Below are 14,127 nucleotides of genomic sequence, written 5' to 3' on the forward strand. Positions count from 1 at the left end.
ACACCATTTACAGGCCTGTTAATCGACAGGAAAGCAGGACATTATTAATCCCACATACACTGAATGGGATTTCGGCAGCCTCGGTCTAATTAAAAGTTTATATAACATCAGTGGTTTGTATTTAAGTTTACAATACGGCTAGGCTAGCATGAGCATAGTCAGATGCGAACGACAAGCAGTCAACGTTACTATGGTAGAAGTTAAAATAATTAAAAAAAAATGAATACTGTATAGTGTATCGTGGGTAAATTTCAAACTAGACTAAAAATAAGGTATAACATTTTAATTTAGGATTTTAAAAGTTAACTTAACGTTACCACAGACCGCATCCAGAACTAAGCGTTAACATTAACCAAACAGGGCATTTATTTATTAAATTAATATAGAAAACCTCCAAAAACACAAAACACTACTTATCTTACGTGTCATCTAACGTTATATCAGCAAAAAAAAATATGAATAAGAGTAGATTTTAAGCGCTTACCTTTTCCTTCTCGTCCGTCTTCTGGAAGTTGACCGTTAATGACGGGCACCCGCACGGCGCACTTACGCAGCACTCAGAAAGTGACGTGCGCTGGTTTTAACATTTGTCCCGTTCCCCCTTTCAATAAACCATTCACAACCATAAATTATCACCATTTGCTAAGCAAACTATTTGGTTTTTGTTTTGCCATTAATTTGATGACAAACATTTCTATATTTTAAATGACGGGTTATACTTATATAATAATTCATTCCATCATGCAAAATGACGAATTCAGTATATTCCCCATATTATTGGCTATTAAAACGGTTTACACCTTTAAAAATAAGCTTAATACATGTAGTGCAATAATATGAAAAGTTAGTTGGAGACCTGCTGACCACGTCGCTATAACGTTTCCCACGAGACCAACCAGCGACGTCTTTTAAGGACGTGCCTACGACGTTTCTGGGACGTTAGCCAAAATTAAAAAATATGGAACCTTACCACAACGTCCTCACGACGTTGTCATAAAGTAATGTCGCGCTGACCAAATGACGACCAACTGGCGACGTCCTCACAACGTACTGTGTTTGCTGGGTTAGACATTCAACACTTAAATATAGCACATTTTCATGAAAAGTAGTGAGCACATGCTCATCAAACAATAAATTCTGTTAATGAACTCCACTAGCAGCACCAGTAAAAAAAACAAATAAAACTGTTTGCTAAGTGTGAAGAACTGTAACCATTAGATCTCAGATAAACCAGTAGGATATTATTAGCAGCAGTAATAGTAGTAGTAGCATTAGTAGTTATGCTTTAAGTAATTAATCATTAATTACTAAAAACATAGCTAATACTATTACTGCTGCTATAATAATGTGTTCATTAGCTACCTGTTTTTGGCTAGCTAGAGGAGCACATTCAGCCAGAAATAATGAATTATAATGAATAAATGCTCCAATGAATGTCCTTATAATTATTGTGGACATCCAGATATATATTTGATATTAAATTATTATTTTTTTATAGCAAAGTACTTTCAAATTATAATTAAATATTTAAATTATAATTTATTTATATGATTTATATATTCATTATAATTATGAGATTTAAATCATAAAATTTGCATACATTTAATGAATCACCTAAGAATACAGGTTAATAGAGAGAATTCAGAGTTGTTTGTATGCGCCACAATCCAATCCATTAGGTGGCAGTAATGCAACTTAAAGCTGGCTGCCAACCGCCAATCAAATCAAAGCGCGGCATTACAGATTTCAAATGCGAAACGGACGCAGACGCAGCTAAAGGACAACGTCAAAGTGATTTATTAGAGGTAAGTAATGAAAATTGACATAAAATATAACGCCTCGAAATAATAATAAAATCCGTGTAACTTAATTTACTTCAGGTACAGAGAGTTCCGTTTTTTTTGACGACAGTTCACAGATGTTTATTAATTCACCTCAGAGAAAAGAAGTAAGTTAGCGTTACTTATTTCATTTCGCGTGTATTTCACTATTCATCTTCCTTACAACTTGTGTGTTTTTATCTGGACAAGTCCGAGTGAACTGCGAGTCTTCAGTGAGTCACATGAACGCGCGCCGTTCAGACCAACGAACAGCCAGGTTAGGATAACGTTATATTACATTTCGGTTTGTTTTTCCACCAAACTCTATCAGATACAATAGTGAGAGTGTTGTTTAAATGTTTGTGTTTCAACACTTTATGTGACTGATCGCCATTTTGATTTTCTATCCGGAATAAAATGTAAATGGAAAATATTAATATGTGTGGTGATATGTGAACAGGTATTGTGATTGGCTGTTCTGTGTCTGGGTCCAGGGTTGCTCGGCAACGGGGGCGGTTCCAGCCATGCAGGCTGACACAGAAGGCAGAGAGTTTGTCTATCAGTGCATGCTTTAATAAAGTACAACTCTGAGTTCAACGAAGCAACAAACCGCTCTGTGTATCATGACATGGTGTCAGAATGGAAGTTCTCCGCGCACTCCTATAATCTGAGAAGGAGGACGGAAGGAAAATGTCGAAGTTTCACGCGCCCGAAGGTTTTGATTTCGCACAGCCATCAAGTTGGCCAGCGTGGAGGCAGCGTTTTGCACGATTCAGGATTGCAACGAAGCTTGACAAGGAAGACAAAGATGTACAGGTGAATTCACTGCTCTATGCAATGGGCAAGCAGGCTGAACCCATATTCAGCACATTTTCATTTTCCGCAGAGGAGGAAAATGATTACTACAATGCAGTAGTTAAAAAGTTTGACGAACATTTCGTGCCCAAACGCAACGTGATTCATGACCGTGCTTGTTTTCACAAACGGAGTCAACGGAATGGTGAAAGTGTCGAGGCATTCGTCAGAAATTTATACGAGCTTGCAGAGTTTTGTGATTTTGGTGCTACTAAAGACGAGCAGATTCGCGATCGCATCGTGATCGGAATTGCAGATAGCAATATGTCTGAAAAGCTGCAGTTAGAGCCCGATTTGACGCTGGAGAAAGCGATACAGATTGCTCGCCAGTCGGAACTGATTAAAATTCAAAGTGCTGATATTCGAGGAGCAGGTGATGTAAGTGAAGTAGGCTACAAGCCTAAACATACAAGACAATTCAAGAAATACACAGGCGGTAAATTCAGAAATCCTGACACTAAACAAAGAGATGAAAGTAATAAAGTGACCTGCTCAAGGTGTGCACGTTCGCACGAATATGGGGCCTGCCCTGCTCGGGGTAAACGATGCCGCAGGTGTAATAAAACAGGCCATTTCGAAGTCGCTTGTAAAACAAAAACTGTAAAAGAAGTGACCAGCGAAAAACAAGATGATGAAATCAAGGGAACGTGGTTTCTGGGCTCAGTTTCTGAGGATGCTAATGAGGATGAGTGGCATGTAAAGTTACCAATGCAGGGGACTACTGTTAATTTCAAGATTGATACTGGCGCAGATATCACAGTCATGTCTGAGCAAACATTTCTAAAACTTCCCATTTGCCCCCATCTTACTAAAACATTTGCAGACATCAGGAGTCCGGGTGGCAAATTGAACTGTATTGGTAAATTCTTAGCCTGTACAGAAAGAAAAGGACAAAATGTCAGTTTCTGGACTTACGTTGTTAAAGGCCCATACACCAACAACCTCCTCAGTCGTAAAACTGCCTGCGAAATTAAACTGGTAAGCAGAATTGATTCTGTTAACATGGAGGGCAGTGTTTTCGGGGACTTTGGACTGTTAGATTGTGAGCCGATCAAAATTGAGCTCAGAGAGGATGCCATACCATACAGTCTTTCTTCCCCTCGTCGAGTCCCTTTTCCATTGCTGCCAAAAGTGGAAGAGGAGCTGCAGCGAATGTTAAAGTCAGGAATCATAGAAGAAGTCACGGAAGCCACAGACTGGTGTGCTCCAATGGTGCCTGTGATAAAGAAAAACGGCAAGATTAGAATTTGTGTTGACCTTAAGAAACTGAACGAAGCAGTAAAGCGTGAAAGATTCATTCTGCCTACGCTTGAGGATATCTTACCACAACTGTCTGGTGCATGCATATTCTCCACATTAGACGCATCTAGTGGATTTTGGCAGATACCATTGGATTCAAGCTGCAGAAAACTCACCACTTTTATAACGCCGATTGGCCGCTTCTGTTTCCGGAGGCTTCCCTTTGGAATAACCTCAGCTCCGGAGATATTTCAGAGAGAAATGAGCACTCTTCTCAAAGACCATGCCGGCTCAGTAGCAGTGATGGACGATATACTGGTGTTCGGTAGAGACAAGGAGGAGCATGATCGCAACCTCAAGGCAGTCCTAAATTCCATCAGAGAATCTGGTCTTAAGTTGAATAAAGAGAAGTGTCACTTTGGAAAATCTGAGATTCAATTCTTTGGACACATTATCGGAAAGGATGGGATCCGGCCTGACACTAACAAAGTGAGAGCTATAACGGAGCTTCCCTGCCCTACCAATCTGACTGAACTGCGACAGGTCTTAGGGATGATAAATTACCTGGGCAAATTCCTTCCAGGTCTTTCGTCAGTTATTCATCCAATGACTGAGCTGCTGAAGGGTGACACTGAGTGGACCTGGAGCGAGGCACAGATGCAGGCATTTAACAGGGTGAAGAGCATGTTGACTTCAGCACCAGCTCTAGCGTTCTATGATGCAACCAAGACCACAGTAGTCAGCGCGGACGCAAGCAGTTATGGTCTAGGTGCTGCCCTGTTTCAGCAGCAGGAGGATGGACTGCGTCCGATTGCTTTCTGCTCAAGGACTTTAACTGAGACTGAACGCCGTTACTCACAAATCGAGAAGGAGTGCCTAGCCGGTGTGTGGGCATGTGAGCGGTTCTCACGGTACTTGCAAGGTATGGACAAATTTGAACTCCAGACTGACCATAAGCCACTTGTGCCCTTGATTAACACATATGATGTTGACAAAGCTCCCTTAAGATGCCAACGGTTACTGATGCGCTTGATGCGATTTAATGTCAAAGCAGTGCATGTACCGGGCAAACAGCTCGTGGTGGCAGACACTCTTTCCAGAAATCCTCTGACTCATTATGGCGAGTCTGACACAGAGCGTGACGTGACAGTGTATGTACAGACTGTACTGTCCACTAAGCCTGTGAGTGGAGACAGGTTAAATGCCATAAGGAAAGCCACGCTACAAGATTCAGATCTCCAGTCGGTTTCCAAGTACATACGCCAAGGTTGGCCCAGTCAGACATCCCAATTGACAAATGCGCTGCACGGGTTTTATGCTGCTAGAGCTCACCTTTCTGAAATTGACGGACTTTTGCTGTATGAGGATAGAATTGTGATTCCTGGTTCACAGAGAATGGAAGTGTTACGGCAGCTCCACACAGGTCATCAGGGCCTCACGAAGTGCAGGGAAAGAGCTAATATGTCTGTATGGTGGCCTAGAATAGGCAAGGACATCACAAAAACAGTAGAGACATGCGAGTTCTGTCAAGTCTATAAGTCGACACAAAAGAGAGAGCCCCTGCTGGTTACATCCCTTCCTGATGGGCCATGGCAAAAGATTGCTGCGGACATCTGTGAACTAGATGGTAAGAAATACCTAATAGTCGTAGACTATTATTCTCGTGATATTGAGATCGCACCTCTGCAAACTATTACAAGCCAGCAGGTGATTACGCATCTAAAAACTATGTTCGTTCGGTGGGGGATCCCATTCGAAATTGTAACCGACAATGCTACTCAGTTTACGTCTGCTGAGTTTGTGGATTTCAAAACGACATACAATTTCACTCACACTACCTCAAGCCCTCATTACCCACAGGCTAACGGTGCGGCTGAGAGGAGTGTTGCTATTGCGAAAAGGGTGTTGAGACAGCCAGATCCACAGTTAGCTCTTATGAGCTATCGTGCTACGCCTATCAATGCCACAGGACTGAGTCCAGCTCAACTGATGATCGGACGTCAGATCAGAACGACAGTTCCGATACTACCAAAGAACCTGTTACCAAGTCCAATTGACTATGAACAAGTCAGACGTAAAGACCAGCAAACCAAACAGGCTTATCAGTTCTTCTACAACCGACGATACTCGGCACAAAGTCTACCTGACCTATGTCTCGGACAAAGTGTGAAAGTTAAGGTGGATGGAGAAAAAGCATGGAAAACATCAGCAACAGTCCTCGGAAAAGCTCCTGAACCCAGATCATATATTGTTCAAACAAAGGGAGGCTCAATCTCTCGCCGCAACCGGAGACACATTCAGAGTGTCCCTGAAACTCCTGAAACTCCTGAAACACTTGAGACACCACATGGGCAGGCTGTAACTGAGAACAGTGAAGCCACTGACGGACCCTCACTTGAGACTGATTTACCCACAGACTCTATGAATGGGTTTGTTACCCCAGCTTCCTGTACACCACACACTTATACATCCTCCCACAAAAGAACCCTTGCTGGTAGAGAAGTAAAACAGCCTGTAAAATTTAAGGATTATGTTTTGGGGTAGTTGTTAAAACTATCCATATAGATGCAAAGGACTCCCTTACATGTTAATTTCTACAGTATGCTTTAAGTTTGTCAACGGAAAAAAAAAAAAAAAAAGTGAATTTACAAATATTAACATGTTCTGTGATGTTGACAGGTTATGGTTAAGAGATTAACGATTGTAAGCAGAGGATATAGTTATTGATATCTGTTGATATCTAAAGTTGATATTGATATCAGTTACCTGGTTGAAAAGTAATTTGCTTTGTTCCATGTTGCTAAAAGGGAACTTGTTATGTGGTAACTATGGGGAGGCATCATCACTTTAAAGAGGGGAGATGTGGTGATATGTGAACAGGTATTGTGATTGGCTGTTCTGTGTCTGGGTCCAGGGTTGCTCGGCAACGGGGGCGGTTCCAGCCATGCAGGCTGACACAGAAGGCAGAGAGTTTGTCTATCAGTGCATGCTTTAATAAAGTACAACTCTGAGTTCAACGAAGCAACAAACCGCTCTGTGTATCATGACAATATGTAATAACATTGTGTCTTATTCGTGCTATCGACCTAATTTTAATTTCTCTTAACTATTTTGACTGATAAATAGGGAAAACCTTGCATTGTTTGATTTTCTCATTTTATTTAATATATTTTTATATATTAGTGTTATATAACATTAATACTTTTGGTTTTTTGAACACCTTAAGCCAGTATGCCACAAAACGAATTTGCTTAACCTAATAACAGTGTTTTTCACACTCCATTTTTCGCTTTTTGTAGGCCCATCAGAAGGACATTTCACAGCTTTGCTCACATCAGGACTGAAGAACTGGCTGAATGAGTGTCTGGAGTTTCAAGAGATGGCAACTACCAGAGTGGACTCTTTAAAGTGAAGATGCCAGATGTGTGATGGTAATTTTCATTTTAAGAGTAATTTATTTTTATTTTATTTATTTATTTATTGACAAAAGCAAGTTTTTCATTTAACACGCATTTACCAAGTGAATGCTGTTTTTAATGTTTTCTAACTTAAAAAAAAACCTACATTCCCATGACAATTATTTGTAACCTGTCAATGTTTTTTTTTTTTTTTTTGTGTGTGTGTGCAAATATGTTCCTGACACTCTTTTAGGTTGCCTGTTTTGATGTTAGAGGAGCATCAATTGAGGCACGTGTTAGGATTCTGTGTTGTATTCTCTGAGCTGGCTTCTCAGATGAACTGGGCAGCAGGAGACTGAAAGATCAGCCTGGAAAAAAAAAACCCAATGGTAAGTCAGGGTCTTTGGTCTTAAATTCAGTGTGATCAAATTTAAATCCATTAAAATTCTTAAATATCTTAAATTTAGTGAGAAAAGGCTATAATTATGTTTTCAATAGATTTTAACTTTGGAGACAGAAAAAAATTACAAAAAGACTTGATGATGATGATTATTAAAGGGTTAAGACCAAGAGCAATAACTTTAAAGAAAACTATGTTCGCTTGTTTATTCTAAGCACACTCATCTGCCACATTAAATTCTAAAGGTTGTTTTAGCAAGATTGCAAGATTTAGCAAGATTGAGTCTGATTGGATTTGTGTTTAGTGTGTGTGTTTCTTTAGAGTTATGGTCCTTGGTGTGAACAGGCCTTTAGTTTACTCAAAAATTTAGCAATTTATTCGCCCACATGTTGTTCCAAACCTGTGTTCCAATCAGTTTCTTTCTTCTGTTGAACTCAAAAGATGACTTGTTAAAGGCTGTTGGTAACCCAACAGCTGATGGAAACCATTAACTTTCATTGTAGAGGAAAAAACTATGGAAGTCGATGTCTACCCTCAACTGTTCACCACCATTATTTGGAAAATCATCTTTTATGTTCAACAGAAGAAAGAAACTCATACAGATTTTGAATGTTTATATATTGAGCATATACTGTTTGAGTTTGCCTGATATCTTGATATAATTTATAAACAAAATAAAACTAGGTAATATCATTTATATAAATATACAATAGTTTTATATTACAAGCACATCTTAAAAATAGATGGCACAGAGTGAGTTGTGTGGAAAGTACATCTAATTTGTTACAAACATGAAACAAGCTTTATATGAAGTGTTTTAAAGTAATATACAATTACGTCTGCAGGCGCTTAAAATTTGTTTACTTGTAAACATTTGATCAAATTATAATTTGCAATTAATTTTGAAGTACATTAAGTTACATTTCGAAGTATTAAGGACCCACCTTCTTTCAGTTACATGCTACTACTAATAAAATGTTTTACACTATTGTGCAGTTTTAACAACCTGTTTGTTTTTATACTTTAGATGTCTTACAACACGTCAAGAAGTCAAGCTGAGAAAAAGGAGGCCTCAGATTTCCTCTTTGCTGTGACAGTGCAACATTGGCTCCAGTGTGGCCCTGTATGGCTTGGGGCATTGCCTTATGGTGGAAAGCCCTGAGTTCTCAACTATGGACTATCTGTTTAATGAGGAGTAAGGACATCTTTTTTGAATAAGAAACAGCAAACTGATAATGTTTTAGTCTGTGGTATTTTAGTGTTTCTGCCTTTGATGGTGAGTTTTAATTTCCATTTACTTCCATTTTGCAGATGTAGGTTGCATTTGTTATATGTTGTCAGTTTTTTACAGGCTCTTCTTCTGGCATTTGCTTTATAAATTCAGAATTAACTGTTTCGTGTATTTAGGCCACTCTGTCATTCATTTTATCATATCCTGTATGTACATTGTATTTTAAGCTCTGTCCCCCATTTCACAAGGCTAGTCCCAAACTAGTCCCATTGCTTTGTCTCAGATGCACACCAGTAATGTGTTTTTTCCCTTGGATATTATAAATGCTGTTTAAATATCCTATTGTAACTAAGGTCTAGCCCTGATTTAAGCTAAGCCCTGTCTGCGAATCAGGTCCTTTATGTTTTGAAGTTACCACAAAGTTTTTTTTTTTTTTTAAGAATAATTTGTTTTACCAGAATGCAATGTTATTTTCTTGTTCAATAAACATTTGCATGTAAACTGAAGGATGTTGTTTACTTTGAGTGACTTATTGATTCAGAACCATATTAATCACAGTCCTGCATATTCTATAATTGAAAAAAGTAAAAAGCATGATTGATTTGATAATGTTTCTATGTTAATTCAATGTTAAATAAGTGATTTTATTTGAATTGAAGAAATGTTGATTTATTGACTATCTTGATTGATTTTTCATCATTGAAATAACATTATTTCAGGGTGCAAAACTGATGAAAAAACAATGTTAAATTTCAACATTGCTTCAATGATAACAACGTTGATTCAATGATAATATGATTGATGCATTAGCATTGATTCAATGTTGATTCATTGTTGGTCTGCTATCTGGGACGCGATTGGCTCTCATCCATTCTCACAATGGACGGCGAGATCGGCGATTGGACGAGGAGACGGCCGCGGAAACCGACGATCCTGCTCCAGGTAGCGCCACAGAGACAGCCGCTGTTGCTTGCTGCCGCCGGATCACCGGTGTAAAAGCAAGGGTTAGGGTTAGTGACAGGGATTAAAATCGCTCGCACTAACAGCGACATCTGTTTTGAAAGATGTTTCGCCACCCTTTTGGGAAGAAAGAGAGTCAACAGAGCCGCCCAACGTGGGGCTCGAACCCACGACCCTGAGATTAAGAGTCTCATGCTCTACCGACTGAGCTAGCCGGGCTGGTCGTGGGCTTCTTCACCGGGTCGGACCCAGTTTTCATCGGCCCCCAAATTACACAGGCGAAACGGAGGCTCTCGCGTTGTGCGAGACTGTCGAGCCCTCCCCGTGGGTAGGGCTTAGAGCAGGCTTAGAGTTTTCTTCTGTCGGTTTTGACCCAATCTGTTTTTGGGAAGCGCAGTTTGACCCAGCAGTGCGGGCCAACAACACGTTCTGTTTTGCCGCGTGAAGGCGGGTCAATGCTTTGGACAGCGTATGGTTGAGATGTGATTTTCCACCAATTTGGGGCACCTTTCTTAAGGAAATCAAGGATGATTTCATGGGAAATGGCAAACTGCTGTAGCGTTTGGCTAACAAGCCAAAGCTACAAAGGATGTACCGGTGCCCCGTCGTCCGAGCAGAATCCACATTCGGCCGTAATCGGAGGTTACTACTAACGTTCGATTGTGTCTCATAGGGAGTTTGACGCAGGGCCTCAGTGGAAAACAGGCCCTCGGCGGCTGAAAGGGACCAGACAGGACCAACCTGTTTACGATGGGTAACGGTGAGCTGTAATTGCGCTGCAGTTTAATGATACCCGTCTTGAGGACATATTTACAAAACAACAAGCCTTCTGGCTCTGGCGCTCAATCATCAGCAGACACCTTTTCGACGAAAAACAAAACCTAAGCGAAACAAGGCTATTTTTTCTCAACAATACTCTAAGCCTCCAGAGAGGCTAGCAAAAATTGCCAAAGCTGACTGTATTTCAAGTCATCCTGGCGGGGTATTGGGTAAAGTTTTCAACCAGCAACGATCGCGCCTCAGATAAACCTCACAGGCTACAATATTGCCTCTGCGAAAGAATGCCGGCGACGGTCGTGACCTTTTCAGGCACCTACGTGGATGTGAACCGACAAGGTGGTAGCAAGCTTTAAACTGCCGCACAAACAGTCTCCTGGCCACGGGTTGCTGCACCGTGTTTCTACGGAACAGATTAGAGGTGTGTAAAAGACGGCTCATTCACTATTCCCTCTGTGCTCAAAACAGCCTGCTGAAAGCACAGCAGCAGCAGCTGAAAAGGTCCGCAGCATGGCCTCTCTCAGTCAGCAAGGGGGCGGGGAGGCCGAGTGGTTAAGGCGATGGACTGCTAATCCCATCCTTGTCGTTCGGTTCCTTTAGCACTGGACCTTAATCTAGGTCCTGGGGACCCCATGCTGAACTTTTTGTGTGTCCTCCTTATCTAACACACTCAGTTCAGTTCTTTGAGGTCTCTACTAATGAGCTGATGATCTGAATCGGGAGTGCTAAATAAAAGACGCCACGTAATATGACGAGGTGGCCGAGTGGTTAAGGCGATGGACTGCTAATCCATTGTGCTCTGCACGCGTGGGTTCGAATCCCATCCTCGTCGTTCGGTACATTTAGCAGTGATCCTCGGTCCTGGGGACCCCACTCTGCAATTTTTGTGTGTCTTCCCTATCTAACACACTCAGTTCAGTTCACTGAGCGCTCTACTAATGAGCTGGTGGTCTGAATCGGGAGTGTTAAACAAAAGGACCGCGCAAAACGAAAGGAGGTCGAGTGGTTAAGGCGATGCAAGGCTAGTCCGTTGTGCTCGGCACGCCTTGGTTTGTGTGGTTTCGAGTCCCATCCTCTTCATTTGATGCTTTAGCACCACTGAGAGCCCACCGGAACAGACAGGCCCAACCTGTTTACGATGGGTAGCGGCGAGCTGTGATTGTGCTGTAGTTTATCGATACCTGCCGCAAAGTCTTGAGAACATATTGACAAAACAACAAGTCTTCTGGCTCCGGCACGCTATGATCGGTGGACACCTCTTTGACGAGGACCAACAACCAGCCACGCCAATAAAAGGAAACAAAACGAAGCAAGACTATCTTTCTCAACAAGCCTCCAGAGAGACTGGCAAAAATTGCCGATGCTGACTGTATTTCAAGTCATCCCGGTGGGGTATTGGGTATTGACTTTGTGGCAACATGGAACTTTTGCATCTACATTAATATTAGTCTGTTTCTTCTTATTCTGAGGTCACCGTAGCCACCAGATCCATTCTGTATTCCGATCTGATGGTCACTACAGTCCCCCGGGTTCCAGTCCGTACCAAGAGCAGATGGTGGATCAGCACCTTCAGCCGAATGTCAGCGGATACTATGTCAACTAGATGAGCCCCAGAGACAGATCATCAGTAAAGAAGGCATCCACATGCCACAGCAAACTACTCGAGCTGGTGAAAATGTTCACCAAACACCCGCCGCTGAATTCTTTTGAAACAAGCCAGCTTATTGAAGGTGCACAAGATAAACGCCCTGAGAAAGCTGTGCCTCGCAACCCTAAGAATGGCATAGGCGTTAGTGGACACCTGACGCGCGTGCGTGCAAAACTCCGGCATTTCACACGTCCCTGGGTGGGCTCGAACCACCAACCTTTCGGTTAACAGCCGAACGCGCTAACCGATTGCGCCACAGAGACAGCCGCTGTTGCTTGCTGCCGCCGGATCACCGGTGTAAAAGCAAGGGTTAGGGTTAGTGATAGGGATTAAAATCGCTCGCACTAACAGCGACATCTGTTTTGAAAGATGTTTCGCCACCCTTTTGGGAAGAAAGAGAGTCAACAGAGCCGCCCAACGTGGGGCTCGAACCCACGACCCTGAGATTAAGAGTCTCATGCTCTACCGACTGAGCTAGCCGGGCTGGTCGTGGGCTTCTTCACCGGGTCGGACCCAGTTTTCATCGGCCCCCAAATTACACAGGCGAAACGGAGGCTCTCGCGTTGTGCGAGACTGTCGAGCCCTCCCCGTGGGTAGGGCTTAGAGCAGGCTTAGAGTTTTCTTCTGTCGGTTTTGACCCAATCTGTTTTTGGGAAGCGCAGTTTGACCCAGCAGTGCGGGCCAACAACACGTTCTGTTTTGCCGCGTGAAGGCGGGTCAATGCTTTGGACAGCGTATGGTTGAGATGTGATTTTCCACCAATTTGGGGCACCTTTCTTAAGGAAATCAAGGATGATTTCATGGGAAATGGCAAACTGCTGTAGCGTTTGGCTAACAAGCCAAAGCTACAAAGGATGTACCGGTGCCCCGTCGTCCGAGCAGAATCCACATTCGGCCGTAATCGGAGGTTACTACTAACGTTCGATTGTGTCTCATAGGGAGTTTGACGCAGGGCCTCAGTGGAAAACAGGCCCTCGGCGGCTGAAACAAAAGACGAAGAAGGCATCCACATGCACATGATTCAGGAGTGTTAAACAAAGAAACCACGCAAGATGACGAGGTGGTCCAGCGGTTAAGGCGGTGGAAGGCTAATACATTGTGCTCGACATGCACTGGAAGCTTTAGCGCCACTGAGAGGCCACCGGACCAGACAGGCCCAACCTGTTTACGATGGGTAACGGTGAGCTGTAATTGCGCTGCAGTTTAATGATACCCGTCTTGAGGACATATTTACAAAACAACAAGCCTTCTGGCTCTGGCGCTCAATCATCAGCAGACACCTTTTCGACGAGAAACAAAACCTAAGCGAAACAAGGCTATTTTTTCTCAACAATACTCTAAGCCTCCAGAGAGGCTAGCAAAAATTGCCAAAGCTGACTGTATTTCAAGTCATCCTGGCAGGGTATTGGGTAAAGTTTTCAACCAGCAACGATCGTGCCTCGGATAAACCTCACAGGCTACAATATTGCCTCTGCGAAAGAATGCCGGCGACGGTCGTGACCTTTTCAGGCACCTACGTGGATGTGAACCGACAAGGTGGTAGCAAGCTTTAAACTGCCGCACAAACAGTCTCCTGGCCACGGGTTGCTGCACCGTGTTTCTACGGAACAGATTAGAGGTGTGTAAAAGACGGCTCATTCACTATTCCCTCTGTGCTCAAAACAGCCTGCTGAAAGCACAGCAGCAGCAGCTGAAAAGGTCCGCAGCATGGCCTCTCTCAGTCAGCAAGGGGGCGGGGAGGCCGAGTGGTTAAGGCGATGGACTGCTAATCCCATCCTTGTCGTTCGGTTCCTTTAGCA

General features: G+C 42.7%; 6 non-coding genes across 6 annotated transcripts; 1 reads left to right on the forward strand and 5 right to left on the reverse strand.

Moving 5' to 3' along the window:
* Positions 1 to 10,049: 10,049 nt before the first annotated feature.
* trnak-cuu (transfer RNA lysine (anticodon CUU)) lies at positions 10,050 to 10,122 on the reverse strand. Its single transcript has one exon. It is a non-coding gene; the product is annotated as a tRNA-Lys (tRNA).
* A 703-nt stretch (positions 10,123 to 10,825) lies between these two features.
* LOC141327008 (U4 spliceosomal RNA) lies at positions 10,826 to 10,966 on the reverse strand. Its single transcript, XR_012354331.1, has one exon. It is a non-coding gene; the product is annotated as a U4 spliceosomal RNA (small nuclear RNA).
* Positions 10,967 to 11,430: 464 nt separating this feature from the next.
* On the forward strand, positions 11,431 to 11,512 carry trnas-gcu (transfer RNA serine (anticodon GCU)). The gene has a single exon. It is a non-coding gene; the product is annotated as a tRNA-Ser (tRNA).
* Positions 11,513 to 12,517: 1,005 nt separating this feature from the next.
* Positions 12,518 to 12,591, reverse strand: trnan-guu (transfer RNA asparagine (anticodon GUU)). Its single transcript has one exon. It is a non-coding gene; the product is annotated as a tRNA-Asn (tRNA).
* Positions 12,592 to 12,739: 148 nt separating this feature from the next.
* Positions 12,740 to 12,812, reverse strand: trnak-cuu (transfer RNA lysine (anticodon CUU)). The gene has a single exon. It is a non-coding gene; the product is annotated as a tRNA-Lys (tRNA).
* An 858-nt stretch (positions 12,813 to 13,670) lies between these two features.
* On the reverse strand, positions 13,671 to 13,811 carry LOC141327007 (U4 spliceosomal RNA). The gene has a single exon (XR_012354330.1). It is a non-coding gene; the product is annotated as a U4 spliceosomal RNA (small nuclear RNA).
* Between the last annotated feature and the right edge of the window lie 316 nt (positions 13,812 to 14,127).

Source organism: Garra rufa, chromosome 2 (assembly GCF_049309525.1).
Source record: "Garra rufa chromosome 2, GarRuf1.0, whole genome shotgun sequence".
NCBI lineage: Eukaryota > Metazoa > Chordata > Actinopteri > Cypriniformes > Cyprinidae > Garra > Garra rufa.